General features: G+C 45.9%; 13 non-coding genes across 13 annotated transcripts; 6 read left to right on the top strand and 7 right to left on the bottom strand.

The window, feature by feature from the left end:
• Window positions 1–270: 270 nt before the first annotated feature.
• On the bottom strand, window positions 271–377 carry LOC146818322 (U6 spliceosomal RNA). Its single transcript, XR_014963497.1, has one exon. It is a non-coding gene; the product is annotated as a U6 spliceosomal RNA (small nuclear RNA).
• Window positions 378–1,145: 768 nt separating this feature from the next.
• On the top strand, window positions 1,146–1,218 carry TRNAR-ACG (transfer RNA arginine (anticodon ACG)). The gene has a single exon. It is a non-coding gene; the product is annotated as a tRNA-Arg (tRNA).
• Window positions 1,219–2,225: 1,007 nt separating this feature from the next.
• Window positions 2,226–2,332, bottom strand: LOC146818320 (U6 spliceosomal RNA). The gene has a single exon (XR_014963496.1). It is a non-coding gene; the product is annotated as a U6 spliceosomal RNA (small nuclear RNA).
• Window positions 2,333–3,106: 774 nt separating this feature from the next.
• TRNAR-ACG (transfer RNA arginine (anticodon ACG)) lies at window positions 3,107–3,179 on the top strand. The gene has a single exon. It is a non-coding gene; the product is annotated as a tRNA-Arg (tRNA).
• Window positions 3,180–4,186: 1,007 nt separating this feature from the next.
• Window positions 4,187–4,293, bottom strand: LOC146818318 (U6 spliceosomal RNA). The gene has a single exon (XR_014963495.1). It is a non-coding gene; the product is annotated as a U6 spliceosomal RNA (small nuclear RNA).
• A 774-nt stretch (window positions 4,294–5,067) lies between these two features.
• TRNAR-ACG (transfer RNA arginine (anticodon ACG)) lies at window positions 5,068–5,140 on the top strand. Its single transcript has one exon. It is a non-coding gene; the product is annotated as a tRNA-Arg (tRNA).
• Window positions 5,141–6,147: 1,007 nt separating this feature from the next.
• On the bottom strand, window positions 6,148–6,254 carry LOC146818316 (U6 spliceosomal RNA). Its single transcript, XR_014963493.1, has one exon. It is a non-coding gene; the product is annotated as a U6 spliceosomal RNA (small nuclear RNA).
• A 770-nt stretch (window positions 6,255–7,024) lies between these two features.
• TRNAR-ACG (transfer RNA arginine (anticodon ACG)) lies at window positions 7,025–7,097 on the top strand. Its single transcript has one exon. It is a non-coding gene; the product is annotated as a tRNA-Arg (tRNA).
• Window positions 7,098–8,104: 1,007 nt separating this feature from the next.
• Window positions 8,105–8,211, bottom strand: LOC146818314 (U6 spliceosomal RNA). The gene has a single exon (XR_014963492.1). It is a non-coding gene; the product is annotated as a U6 spliceosomal RNA (small nuclear RNA).
• Window positions 8,212–8,987: 776 nt separating this feature from the next.
• TRNAR-ACG (transfer RNA arginine (anticodon ACG)) lies at window positions 8,988–9,060 on the top strand. Its single transcript has one exon. It is a non-coding gene; the product is annotated as a tRNA-Arg (tRNA).
• A 1,007-nt stretch (window positions 9,061–10,067) lies between these two features.
• Window positions 10,068–10,174, bottom strand: LOC146818312 (U6 spliceosomal RNA). The gene has a single exon (XR_014963491.1). It is a non-coding gene; the product is annotated as a U6 spliceosomal RNA (small nuclear RNA).
• Window positions 10,175–10,948: 774 nt separating this feature from the next.
• TRNAR-ACG (transfer RNA arginine (anticodon ACG)) lies at window positions 10,949–11,021 on the top strand. Its single transcript has one exon. It is a non-coding gene; the product is annotated as a tRNA-Arg (tRNA).
• Window positions 11,022–12,028: 1,007 nt separating this feature from the next.
• Window positions 12,029–12,135, bottom strand: LOC146818310 (U6 spliceosomal RNA). Its single transcript, XR_014963490.1, has one exon. It is a non-coding gene; the product is annotated as a U6 spliceosomal RNA (small nuclear RNA).
• Between the last annotated feature and the right edge of the window lie 519 nt (window positions 12,136–12,654).

Below are 12,654 nucleotides of genomic sequence, written 5' to 3'. Positions count from 1 at the left end.
CGCATCGCTGGCAGCAGTATAGATTTGGGGGTTGTGAAGAATAATGACAGGGAGGCTGAAGAAGGGAAAGAAAAGTCCCAGAAGTCCTGCAGGCTTCCTTGCTAAATGCAGCTGGCCATAGAGTGCACCTTCATTACTGCGAGGTAAATACATTAAAAATGTTGAGGAGAGACAAATTGAAAAATAGATATTAGGAGGAAAGCACTGGAACCTGCTTTATTATTTCAATTAGTCTTGAAAACATAGAACATTTCTCTCCTGAAAGCTGGTAAAAATATGGAACGCTTCACGAATTTGCGTGTCATCCTTGCGCAGGGGCCATGCTAATCTTCTCTGTATCGTTCCAATTTTAGTATATGTGCCGCCGAAGCGAGCACACTTCATTGATGAACCTACAATGTTTATAAACTCTCTAAATCTACGGTCTCTAGACATAGGGTGGCCTGGCAGAGATGCTCGTATGGCCAGTAAGCATTCAAATCTGAGCCAATGGGCAAAAATGCATGAAGAGTAACAATCCATTATTCTTCACTGCATTTGTGGTCCAAGACTTCACCAATTGGAAGTATGTAGATTATGCCAGGGTTGCAAAGGCTCATGGTTCAGGCTACTGACAAGGAACATTGTGACATCATGCTGCCTGTGGAACAGTGATATTAAAGGTGAGACAGCTGCACAGTAGGTTAGGTGAAGGGCTCTGAGAGGTGAAAGGCAGCATGCTTGGGTCCCTGGACAAGGTGAGCCTATGACAAGGTGTCTGAATTTTCGCCTGTATTGTAATATTAAACACTTTATTGTTGTACCCGCCTGCTGATTAAGGAGTCCTCAAGATCAGCTCCACACAGACGTGGAACTGATGATGTTAATGCAGAATATTTAAGAAACTGAGGCTGATCTAAAACATTTCCTTGGACCTAGGACCATTTCCCCTGACTTTTAGGTCCTTCGTCCTCCTAAAGTCCTTTGTATAAGTTAGGAACACCTGACAGAACAGAATTTCAGGAGGTCAGGTGGGTTTACTTGTGTCTTCTGGTTGTGAGCAGTAAACGTGGCTAAAAAGGTTGATGGAATGGTGTTTTAAAACACACACACACACACACAACTTCTGGTCCTCTTAAGGACAAAAGTATGGGTAATCCTACATGGGGCCAGTGGCGCAATGGATAACGCGTCTGACTACGGATCAGAAGATTGTAGGTTCGACTCCTATCTGGCTCGAAAAGGTCATAGGTCCCTGTTTTATGGTATTCCTGTGGAATTCTTATTTACCTCAGACTTGTTGTAGGTTCAATATTCTCGAGCAGGACTCATCCAGCAGTCGTTCCATGGTAGGGCTGCAGTAATAGGACCACGGCTAGTTAAAAGTTTCCCATTTGCTGCTGGATTCTATGTGAAGGCCGTCATGTGGTGTGCTGCTTTTGTATTTCAACATGGGTCTCTGAGTCTCTAAACTAGGAAAAAATCTTGTTGAGAAAAGTGTGTGTGAGAGGGTCTGTGGGTGCAGGCAGGTGTGTGCACTTGAGTGCTGACCCATTTACATGTGTGAGAGGGACAAGCAAATTGCCTGTGGGATGTAGGCCTACAACTGGAACCAAGCAGCCAGGCAGAACCACAGGTAAGGAGAGAGGAAGGCAGTTCATTATTAGAGCAGGATCATGAGCATCTTGCCCTGCTCCCTTCTGCCCCGATCGGCCCCGATCGGCCAAGACCTCTCTATTAGGGTGGAGGGTGAACATTTCTTGGACCTCAGAAACTGAGGGATGCAGCGCCGATATGTCCTCCAAGGGCCTAGAGGACCTGGTGCCCAATCATGCCTGGTGTTTTTCAGCTTACCCGACCAATCTGGTTGCAAGGCGGATTTTAACAGTACTGCTGAAAAGGGACTCCCAGACAGCCCTGAGGCCATCATTTGCATAGGCCCTCCCCTTCTCTTTCTCTTGCTTCCCACAAAGCAACGCATCGCTGGCAGCAGTATAGATTTGGGGGTTGTGAAGAATAATGACAGGGAGGCTGAAGAAGGGAAAGAAAAGTCCCAGAAGTCCTGCAGGCTTCCTTGCTAAATGCAGCTGGCCATAGAGTGCACCTTCATTACTGCGAGGTAAATACATTAAAAATGTTGAGGAGAGACAAATTGAAAAATAGATATTAGGAGGAAAGCACTGGAACCTGCTTTATTATTTCAATTAGTCTTGAAAACATAGAACATTTCTCTCCTGAAAGCTGGTAAAAATATGGAACGCTTCACGAATTTGCGTGTCATCCTTGCGCAGGGGCCATGCTAATCTTCTCTGTATCGTTCCAATTTTAGTATATGTGCCGCCGAAGCGAGCACACTTCATTGATGAACCTACAATGTTTATAAACTCTCTAAATCTACGGTCTCTAGACATAGGGTGGCCTGGCAGAGATGCTCGTATGGCCAGTAAGCATTCAAATCTGAGCCAATGGGCAAAAATGCATGAAGAGTAACAATCCATTATTCTTCACTGCATTTGTGGTCCAAGACTTCACCAATTGGAAGTATGTAGATTATGCCAGGGTTGCAAAGGCTCATGGTTCAGGCTACTGACAAGGAACATTGTGACATCATGCTGCCTGTGGAACAGTGATATTAAAGGTGAGACAGCTGCACAGTAGGTTAGGTGAAGGGCTCTGAGAGGTGAAAGGCAGCATGCTTGGGTCCCTGGACAAGGTGAGCCTATGACAAGGTGTCTGAATTTTCGCCTGTATTGTAATATTAAACACTTTATTGTTGTACCCGCCTGCTGATTAAGGAGTCCTCAAGATCAGCTCCACACAGACGTGGAACTGATGATGTTAATGCAGAATATTTAAGAAACTGAGGCTGATCTAAAACATTTCCTTGGACCTAGGACCATTTCCCCTGACTTTTAGGTCCTTCGTCCTCCTAAAGTCCTTTGTATAAGTTAGGAACACCTGACAGAACAGAATTTCAGGAGGTCAGGTGGGTTTACTTGTGTCTTCTGGTTGTGAGCAGTAAACGTGGCTAAAAAGGTTGATGGAATGGTGTTTTAAAACACACACACACACACACACACACAACTTCTGGTCCTCTTAAGGACAAAAGTATGGGTAATCCTACATGGGGCCAGTGGCGCAATGGATAACGCGTCTGACTACGGATCAGAAGATTGTAGGTTCGACTCCTATCTGGCTCGAAAGGGTCATAGGTCCCTGTTTTATGGTATTCCTGTGGAATTCTTATTTACCTCAGACTTGTTGTAGGTTCAATATTCTCGAGCAGGACTCATCCAGCAGTCGTTCCATGGTAGGGCTGCAGTAATAGGACCACGGCTAGTTAAAAGTTTCCCATTTGCTGCTGGATTCTATGTGAAGGCCGTCATGTGGTGTGCTGCTTTTGTATTTCAACATGGGTCTCTGAGTCTCTAAACTAGGAAAAAATCTTGTTGAGAAAAGTGTGTGTGAGAGGGTCTGTGGGTGCAGGCAGGTGTGTGCACTTGAGTGCTGACCCATTTACATGTGTGAGAGGGACAAGCAAATTGCCTGTGGGATGTAGGCCTACAACTGGAACCAAGCAGCCAGGCAGAACCACAGGTAAGGAGAGAGGAAGGCAGTTCATTATTAGAGCAGGATCATGAGCATCTTGCCCTGCTCCCTTCTGCCCCGATCGGCCCCGATCGGCCAAGACCTCTCTATTAGGGTGGAGGGTGAACATTTCTTGGACCTCAGAAACTGAGGGATGCAGCGCCGATATGTCCTCCAAGGGCCTAGAGGACCTGGTGCCCAATCATGCCTGGTGTTTTTCAGCTTACCCGACCAATCTGGTTGCAAGGCGGATTTTAACAGTACTGCTGAAAAGGGACTCCCAGACAGCCCTGAGGCCATCATTTGCATAGGCCCTCCCCTTCTCTTTCTCTTGCTTCCCACAAAGCAACGCATCGCTGGCAGCAGTATAGATTTGGGGGTTGTGAAGAATAATGACAGGGAGGCTGAAGAAGGGAAAGAAAAGTCCCAGAAGTCCTGCAGGCTTCCTTGCTAAATGCAGCTGGCCATAGAGTGCACCTTCATTACTGCGAGGTAAATACATTAAAAATGTTGAGGAGAGACAAATTGAAAAATAGATATTAGGAGGAAAGCACTGGAACCTGCTTTATTATTTCAATTAGTCTTGAAAACATAGAACATTTCTCTTCTGAAAGCTGGTAAAAATATGGAACGCTTCACGAATTTGCGTGTCATCCTTGCGCAGGGGCCATGCTAATCTTCTCTGTATCGTTCCAATTTTAGTATATGTGCCGCCGAAGCGAGCACACTTCATTGATGAACCTACAATGTTTATAAACTCTCTAAATCTACGGTCTCTAGACATAGGGTGGCCTGGCAGAGATGCTCGTATGGCCAGTAAGCATTCAAATCTGAGCCAATGGGCAAAAATGCATGAAGAGTAACAATCCATTATTCTTCACTGCATTTGTGGTCCAAGACTTCACCAATTGGAAGTATGTAGATTATGCCAGGGTTGCAAAGGCTCATGGTTCAGGCTACTGACAAGGAACATTGTGACATCATGCTGCCTGTGGAACAGTGATATTAAAGGTGAGACAGCTGCACAGTAGGTTAGGTGAAGGGCTCTGAGAGGTGAAAGGCAGCATGCTTGGGTCCCTGGACAAGGTGAGCCTATGACAAGGTGTCTGAATTTTCGCCTGTATTGTAATATTAAACACTTTATTGTTGTACCCGCCTGCTGATTAAGGAGTCCTCAAGATCAGCTCCACACAGACGTGGAACTGATGATGTTAATGCAGAATATTTAAGAAACTGAGGCTGATCTAAAACATTTCCTTGGACCTAGGACCATTTCCCCTGACTTTTAGGTCCTTCGTCCTCCTAAAGTCCTTTTTATAAGTTAGGAACACCTGACAGAACAGAATTTCAGGAGGTCAGGTGGGTTTACTTGTGTCTTCTGGTTGTGAGCAGTAAACGTGGCTAAAAAGGTTGATGGAATGGTGTTTTAAAACACACACACACACACACACACACAACTTCTGGTCCTCTTAAGGACAAAAGTATGGGTAATCCTACATGGGGCCAGTGGCGCAATGGATAACGCGTCTGACTACGGATCAGAAGATTGTGGGTTCGACTCCTATCTGGCTCGAAAGGGTCATAGGTCCCTGTTTTATGGTATTCCTGTGGAATTCTTATTTACCTCAGACTTGTTGTAGGTTCAATATTCTCGAGCAGGACTCATCCAGCAGTCGTTCCATGGTAGGGCTGCAGTAATAGGACCACGGCTAGTTAAAAGTTTCCCATTTGCTGCTGGATTCTATGTGAAGGCCGTCATGTGGTGTGCTGCTTTTGTATTTCAACATGGGTCTCTGAGTCTCTAAACTAGGAAAAAATCTTGTTGAGAAAAGTGTGTGTGAGAGGGTCTGTGGGTGCAGGCAGGTGTGTGCACTTGAGTGCTGACCCATTTACATGTGTGAGAGGGACAAGCAAATTGCCTGTGGGATGTAGGCCTACAACTGGAACCAAGCAGCCAGGCAGAACCACAGGTAAGGAGAGAGGAAGGCAGTTCATTATTAGAGCAGGATCATGAGCATCTTGCCCTGCTCCCTTCTGCCCCGATCGGCCACGATCGGCCAAGACCTCTCTATTAGGGTGGAGGGTGAACATTTCTTGGACCTCAGAAACTGAGGGATGCAGCGCCGATATGTCCTCCAAGGGCCTAGAGGACCTGGTGCCCAATCATGCCTGGTGTTTTTCAGCTTACCCGACCAATCTGGTTGCAAGGCGGATTTTAACAGTACTGCTGAAAAGGGACTCCCAGACAGCCCTGAGGCCATCATTTGCATAGGCCCTCCCCTTCTCTTTCTCTTGCTTCCCACAAAGCAACGCATCGCTGGCAGCAGTATAGATTTGGGGGTTGTGAAGAATAATGACAGGGAGGCTGAAGAAGGGAAAGAAAAGTCCCAGAAGTCCTGCAGGCTTCCTTGCTAAATGCAGCTGGCCATAGAGTGCACCTTCATTACTGCGAGGTAAATACATTAAAAATGTTGAGGAGAGACAAATTGAAAAATAGATATTAGGAGGAAAGCACTGGAACCTGCTTTATTATTTCAATTAGTCTTGAAAACATAGAACATTTCTCTCCTGAAAGCTGGTAAAAATATGGAACGCTTCACGAATTTGCGTGTCATCCTTGCGCAGGGGCCATGCTAATCTTCTCTGTATCGTTCCAATTTTAGTATATGTGCCGCCGAAGCGAGCACACTTCATTGATGAACCTACAATGTTTATAAACTCTCTAAATCTACGGTCTCTAGACATAGGGTGGCCTGGCAGAGATGCTCGTATGGCCAGTAAGCATTCAAATCTGAGCCAATGGGCAAAAATGCATGAAGAGTAACAATCCATTATTCTTCACTGCATTTGTGGTCCAAGACTTCACCAATTGGAAGTATGTAGATTATGCCAGGGTTGCAAAGGCTCATGGTTCAGGCTACTGACAAGGAACATTGTGACATCATGCTGCCTGTGGAACAGTGATATTAAAGGTGAGACAGCTGCACAGTAGGTTAGGTGAAGGGCTCTGAGAGGTGAAAGGCAGCATGCTTGGGTCCCTGGACAAGGTGAGCCTATGACAAGGTGTCTGAATTTTCGCCTGTATTGTAATATTAAACACTTTATTGTTGTACCCGCCTGCTGATTAAGGAGTCCTCAAGATCAGCTCCACACAGACGTGGAACTGATGATGTTAATGCAGAATATTTAAGAAACTGAGGCTGATCTAAAACATTTCCTTGGACCTAGGACCATTTCCCCTGACTTTTAGGTCCTTCGTCCTCCTAAAGTCCTTTGTATAAGTTAGGAACACCTGACAGAACAGAATTTCAGGAGGTCAGGTGGGTTTACTTGTGTCTTCTGGTTGTGAGCAGTAAACGTGGCTAAAAAGGTTGATGGAATGGTGTTTTAAAACACACACACACACACACACAACTTCTGGTCCTCTTAAGGACAAAAGTATGGGTAATCCTACATGGGGCCAGTGGCGCAATGGATAACGCGTCTGACTACGGATCAGAAGATTGTAGGTTCGACTCCTATCTGGCTCGAAAAGGTCATAGGTCCCTGTTTTATGGTATTCCTGTGGAATTCTTATTTACCTCAGACTTGTTGTAGGTTCAATATTCTCGAGCAGGACTCATCCAGCAGTCGTTCCATGGTAGGGCTGCAGTAATAGGACCACGGCTAGTTAAAAGTTTCCCATTTGCTGCTGGATTCTATGTGAAGGCCGTCATGTGGTGTGCTGCTTTTGTATTTCAACATGGGTCTCTGAGTCTCTAAACTAGGAAAAAATCTTGTTGAGAAAAGTGTGTGTGAGAGGGTCTGTGGGTGCAGGCAGGTGTGTGCACTTGAGTGCTGACCCATTTACATGTGTGAGAGGGACAAGCAAATTGCCTGTGGGATGTAGGCCTACAACTGGAACCAAGCAGCCAGGCAGAACCACAGGTAAGGAGAGAGGAAGGCAGTTCATTATTAGAGCAGGATCATGAGCATCTTGCCCTGCTCCCTTCTGCCCCGATCGGCCACGATCGGCCAAGACCTCTCTATTAGGGTGGAGGGTGAACATTTCTTGGACCTCAGAAACTGAGGGATGCAGCGCCGATATGTCCTCCAAGGGCCTAGAGGACCTGGTGCCCAATCATGCCTGGTGTTTTTCAGCTTACCCGACCAATCTGGTTGCAAGGCGGATTTTAACAGTACTGCTGAAAAGGGACTCCCAGACAGCCCTGAGGCCATCATTTGCATAGGCCCTCCCCTTCTCTTTCTCTTGCTTCCCACAAAGCAACGCATCGCTGGCAGCAGTATAGATTTGGGGGTTGTGAAGAATAATGACAGGGAGGCTGAAGAAGGGAAAGAAAAGTCCCAGAAGTCCTGCAGGCTTCCTTGCTAAATGCAGCTGGCCATAGAGTGCACCTTCATTACTGCGAGGTAAATACATTAAAAATGTTGAGGAGAGACAAATTGAAAAATAGATATTAGGAGGAAAGCACTGGAACCTGCTTTATTATTTCAATTAGTCTTGAAAACATAGAACATTTCTCTCCTGAAAGCTGGTAAAAATATGGAACGCTTCACGAATTTGCGTGTCATCCTTGCGCAGGGGCCATGCTAATCTTCTCTGTATCGTTCCAATTTTAGTATATGTGCCGCCGAAGCGAGCACACTTCATTGATGAACCTACAATGTTTATAAACTCTCTAAATCTACGGTCTCTAGACATAGGGTGGCCTGGCAGAGATGCTCGTATGGCCAGTAAGCATTCAAATCTGAGCCAATGGGCAAAAATGCATGAAGAGTAACAATCCATTATTCTTCACTGCATTTGTGGTCCAAGACTTCACCAATTGGAAGTATGTAGATTATGCCAGGGTTGCAAAGGCTCATGGTTCAGGCTACTGACAAGGAACATTGTGACATCATGCTGCCTGTGGAACAGTGATATTAAAGGTGAGACAGCTGCACAGTAGGTTAGGTGAAGGGCTCTGAGAGGTGAAAGGCAGCATGCTTGGGTCCCTGGACAAGGTGAGCCTATGACAAGGTGTCTGAATTTTCGCCTGTATTGTAATATTAAACACTTTATTGTTGTACCCGCCTGCTGATTAAGGAGTCCTCAAGATCAGCTCCACACAGACGTGGAACTGATGATGTTAATGCAGAATATTTAAGAAACTGAGGCTGATCTAAAACATTTCCTTGGACCTAGGACCATTTCCCCTGACTTTTAGGTCCTTCGTCCTCCTAAAGTCCTTTGTATAAGTTAGGAACACCTGACAGAACAGAATTTCAGGAGGTCAGGTGGGTTTACTTGTGTCTTCTGGTTGTGAGCAGTAAACGTGGCTAAAAAGGTTGATGGAATGGTGTTTTAAAACACACACACACACACACACACACACAACTTCTGGTCCTCTTAAGGACAAAAGTATGGGTAATCCTACATGGGGCCAGTGGCGCAATGGATAACGCGTCTGACTACGGATCAGAAGATTGTAGGTTCGACTCCTATCTGGCTCGAAAGGGTCATAGGTCCCTGTTTTATGGTATTCCTGTGGAATTCTTATTTACCTCAGACTTGTTGTAGGTTCAATATTCTCGAGCAGGACTCATCCAGCAGTCGTTCCATGGTAGGGCTGCAGTAATAGGACCACGGCTAGTTAAAAGTTTCCCATTTGCTGCTGGATTCTATGTGAAGGCCGTCATGTGGTGTGCTGCTTTTGTATTTCAACATGGGTCTCTGAGTCTCTAAACTAGGAAAAAATCTTGTTGAGAAAAGTGTGTGTGAGAGGGTCTGTGGGTGCAGGCAGGTGTGTGCACTTGAGTGCTGACCCATTTACATGTGTGAGAGGGACAAGCAAATTGCCTGTGGGATGTAGGCCTACAACTGGAACCAAGCAGCCAGGCAGAACCACAGGTAAGGAGAGAGGAAGGCAGTTCATTATTAGAGCAGGATCATGAGCATCTTGCCCTGCTCCCTTCTGCCCCGATCGGCCACGATCGGCCAAGACCTCTCTATTAGGGTGGAGGGTGAACATTTCTTGGACCTCAGAAACTGAGGGATGCAGCGCCGATATGTCCTCCAAGGGCCTAGAGGACCTGGTGCCCAATCATGCCTGGTGTTTTTCAGCTTACCCGACCAATCTGGTTGCAAGGCGGATTTTAACAGTACTGCTGAAAAGGGACTCCCAGACAGCCCTGAGGCCATCATTTGCATAGGCCCTCCCCTTCTCTTTCTCTTGCTTCCCACAAAGCAACGCATCGCTGGCAGCAGTATAGATTTGGGGGTTGTGAAGAATAATGACAGGGAGGCTGAAGAAGGGAAAGAAAAGTCCCAGAAGTCCTGCAGGCTTCCTTGCTAAATGCAGCTGGCCATAGAGTGCACCTTCATTACTGCGAGGTAAATACATTAAAAATGTTGAGGAGAGACAAATTGAAAAATAGATATTAGGAGGAAAGCACTGGAACCTGCTTTATTATTTCAATTAGTCTTGAAAACATAGAACATTTCTCTCCTGAAAGCTGGTAAAAATATGGAACGCTTCACGAATTTGCGTGTCATCCTTGCGCAGGGGCCATGCTAATCTTCTCTGTATCGTTCCAATTTTAGTATATGTGCCGCCGAAGCGAGCACACTTCCTTGATGAACCTACAATGTTTATAAACTCTCTAAATCTACGGTCTCTAGACATAGGGTGGCCTGGCAGAGATGCTCGTATGGCCAGTAAGCATTCAAATCTGAGCCAATGGGCAAAAATGCATGAAGAGTAACAATCCATTATTCTTCACTGCATTTGTGGTCCAAGACTTCACCAATTGGAAGTATGTAGATTATGCCAGGGTTGCAAAGGCTCATGGTTCAGGCTACTGACAAGGAACATTGTGACATCATGCTGCCTGTGGAACAGTGATATTAAAGGTGAGACAGCTGCACAGTAGGTTAGGTGAAGGGCTCTGAGAGGTGAAAGGCAGCATGCTTGGGTCCCTGGACAAGGTGAGCCTATGACAAGGTGTCTGAATTTTCGCCTGTATTGTAATATTAAACACTTTATTGTTGTACCCGCCTGCTGATTAAGGAGTCCTCAAGATCAGCTCCACACAGACGTGGAACTGATGATGTTAATGCAGAATATTTAAGAAACTGAGGCTGATCTAAAACATTTCCTTGGACCTAGGACCATTTCCCCTGACTTTTAGGTCCTTCGTCCTCCTAAAGTCCTTTGTATAAGTTAGGAACACCTGACAGAACAGAATTTCAGGAGGTCAGGTGGGTTTACTTGTGTCTTCTGGTTGTGAGCAGTAAACGTGGCTAAAAAGGTTGATGGAATGGTGTTTTAAAACACACACACACACACACACACACAACTTCTGGTCCTCTTAAGGACAAAAGTATGGGTAATCCTACATGGGGCCAGTGGCGCAATGGATAACGCGTCTGACTACGGATCAGAAGATTGTAGGTTCGACTCCTATCTGGCTCGAAAGGGTCATAGGTCCCTGTTTTATGGTATTCCTGTGGAATTCTTATTTACCTCAGACTTGTTGTAGGTTCAATATTCTCGAGCAGGACTCATCCAGCAGTCGTTCCATGGTAGGGCTGCAGTAATAGGACCACGGCTAGTTAAAAGTTTCCCATTTGCTGCTGGATTCTATGTGAAGGCCGTCATGTGGTGTGCTGCTTTTGTATTTCAACATGGGTCTCTGAGTCTCTAAACTAGGAAAAAATCTTGTTGAGAAAAGTGTGTGTGAGAGGGTCTGTGGGTGCAGGCAGGTGTGTGCACTTGAGTGCTGACCCATTTACATGTGTGAGAGGGACAAGCAAATTGCCTGTGGGATGTAGGCCTACAACTGGAACCAAGCAGCCAGGCAGAACCACAGGTAAGGAGAGAGGAAGGCAGTTCATTATTAGAGCAGGATCATGAGCATCTTGCCCTGCTCCCTTCTGCCCCGATCGGCCCCGATCGGCCAAGACCTCTCTATTAGGGTGGAGGGTGAACATTTCTTGGACCTCAGAAACTGAGGGATGCAGCGCCGATATGTCCTCCAAGGGCCTAGAGGACCTGGTGCCCAATCATGCCTGGTGTTTTTCAGCTTACCCGACCAATCTGGTTGCAAGGCGGATTTTAACAGTACTGCTGAAAAGGGACTCCCAGACAGCCCTGAGGCCATCATTTGCATAGGCCCTCCCCTTCTCTTTCTCTTGCTTCCCACAAAGCAACGCATCGCTGGCAGCAGTATAGATTTGGGGGTTGTGAAGAATAATGACAGGGAGGCTGAAGAAGGGAAAGAAAAGTCCCAGAAGTCCTGCAGGCTTCCTTGCTAAATGCAGCTGGCCATAGAGTGCACCTTCATTACTGCGAGGTAAATACATTAAAAATGTTGAGGAGAGACAAATTGAAAAATAGATATTAGGAGGAAAGCACTGGAACCTGCTTTATTATTTCAATTAGTCTTGAAAACATAGAACATTTCTCTCCTGAAAGCTGGTAAAAATATGGAACGCTTCACGAATTTGCGTGTCATCCTTGCGCAGGGGCCATGCTAATCTTCTCTGTATCGTTCCAATTTTAGTATATGTGCCGCCGAAGCGAGCACACTTCATTGATGAACCTACAATGTTTATAAACTCTCTAAATCTACGGTCTCTAGACATAGGGTGGCCTGGCAGAGATGCTCGTATGGCCAGTAAGCATTCAAATCTGAGCCAATGGGCAAAAATGCATGAAGAGTAACAATCCATTATTCTTCACTGCATTTGTGGTCCAAGACTTCACCAATTGGAAGTATGTAGATTATGCCAGGGTTGCAAAGGCTCATGGTTCAGGCTACTGACAAGGAACATTGTGACATCATGCTGCCTGTGGAACAGTGATATTAAAGGTGAGACAGCTGCACAGTAGGTTAGGTGAAGGGCTCTGAGAGGTGAAAGGCAGCATGCTTGGGTCCCTGGACAAGGTGAGCCTATGACAAGGTGTCTGAATTTTCGCCTGTATTGTAATATTAAACACTTTATTGTTGTACCCGCCTGCTGATTAAGGAGTCCTCAAGATCAGCTCCACACAGACGTGGAACTGATGATGTTAATGCAGAATATTTAAGAAACTGAGGCTGATC

The sequence above is a fragment of the Triturus cristatus genome, chromosome 6, assembly GCF_964204655.1.
Source record: "Triturus cristatus chromosome 6, aTriCri1.1, whole genome shotgun sequence".
NCBI lineage: Eukaryota > Metazoa > Chordata > Amphibia > Caudata > Salamandridae > Triturus > Triturus cristatus.
This window is presented reverse-complemented; position numbering and strand designations above follow the sequence as displayed.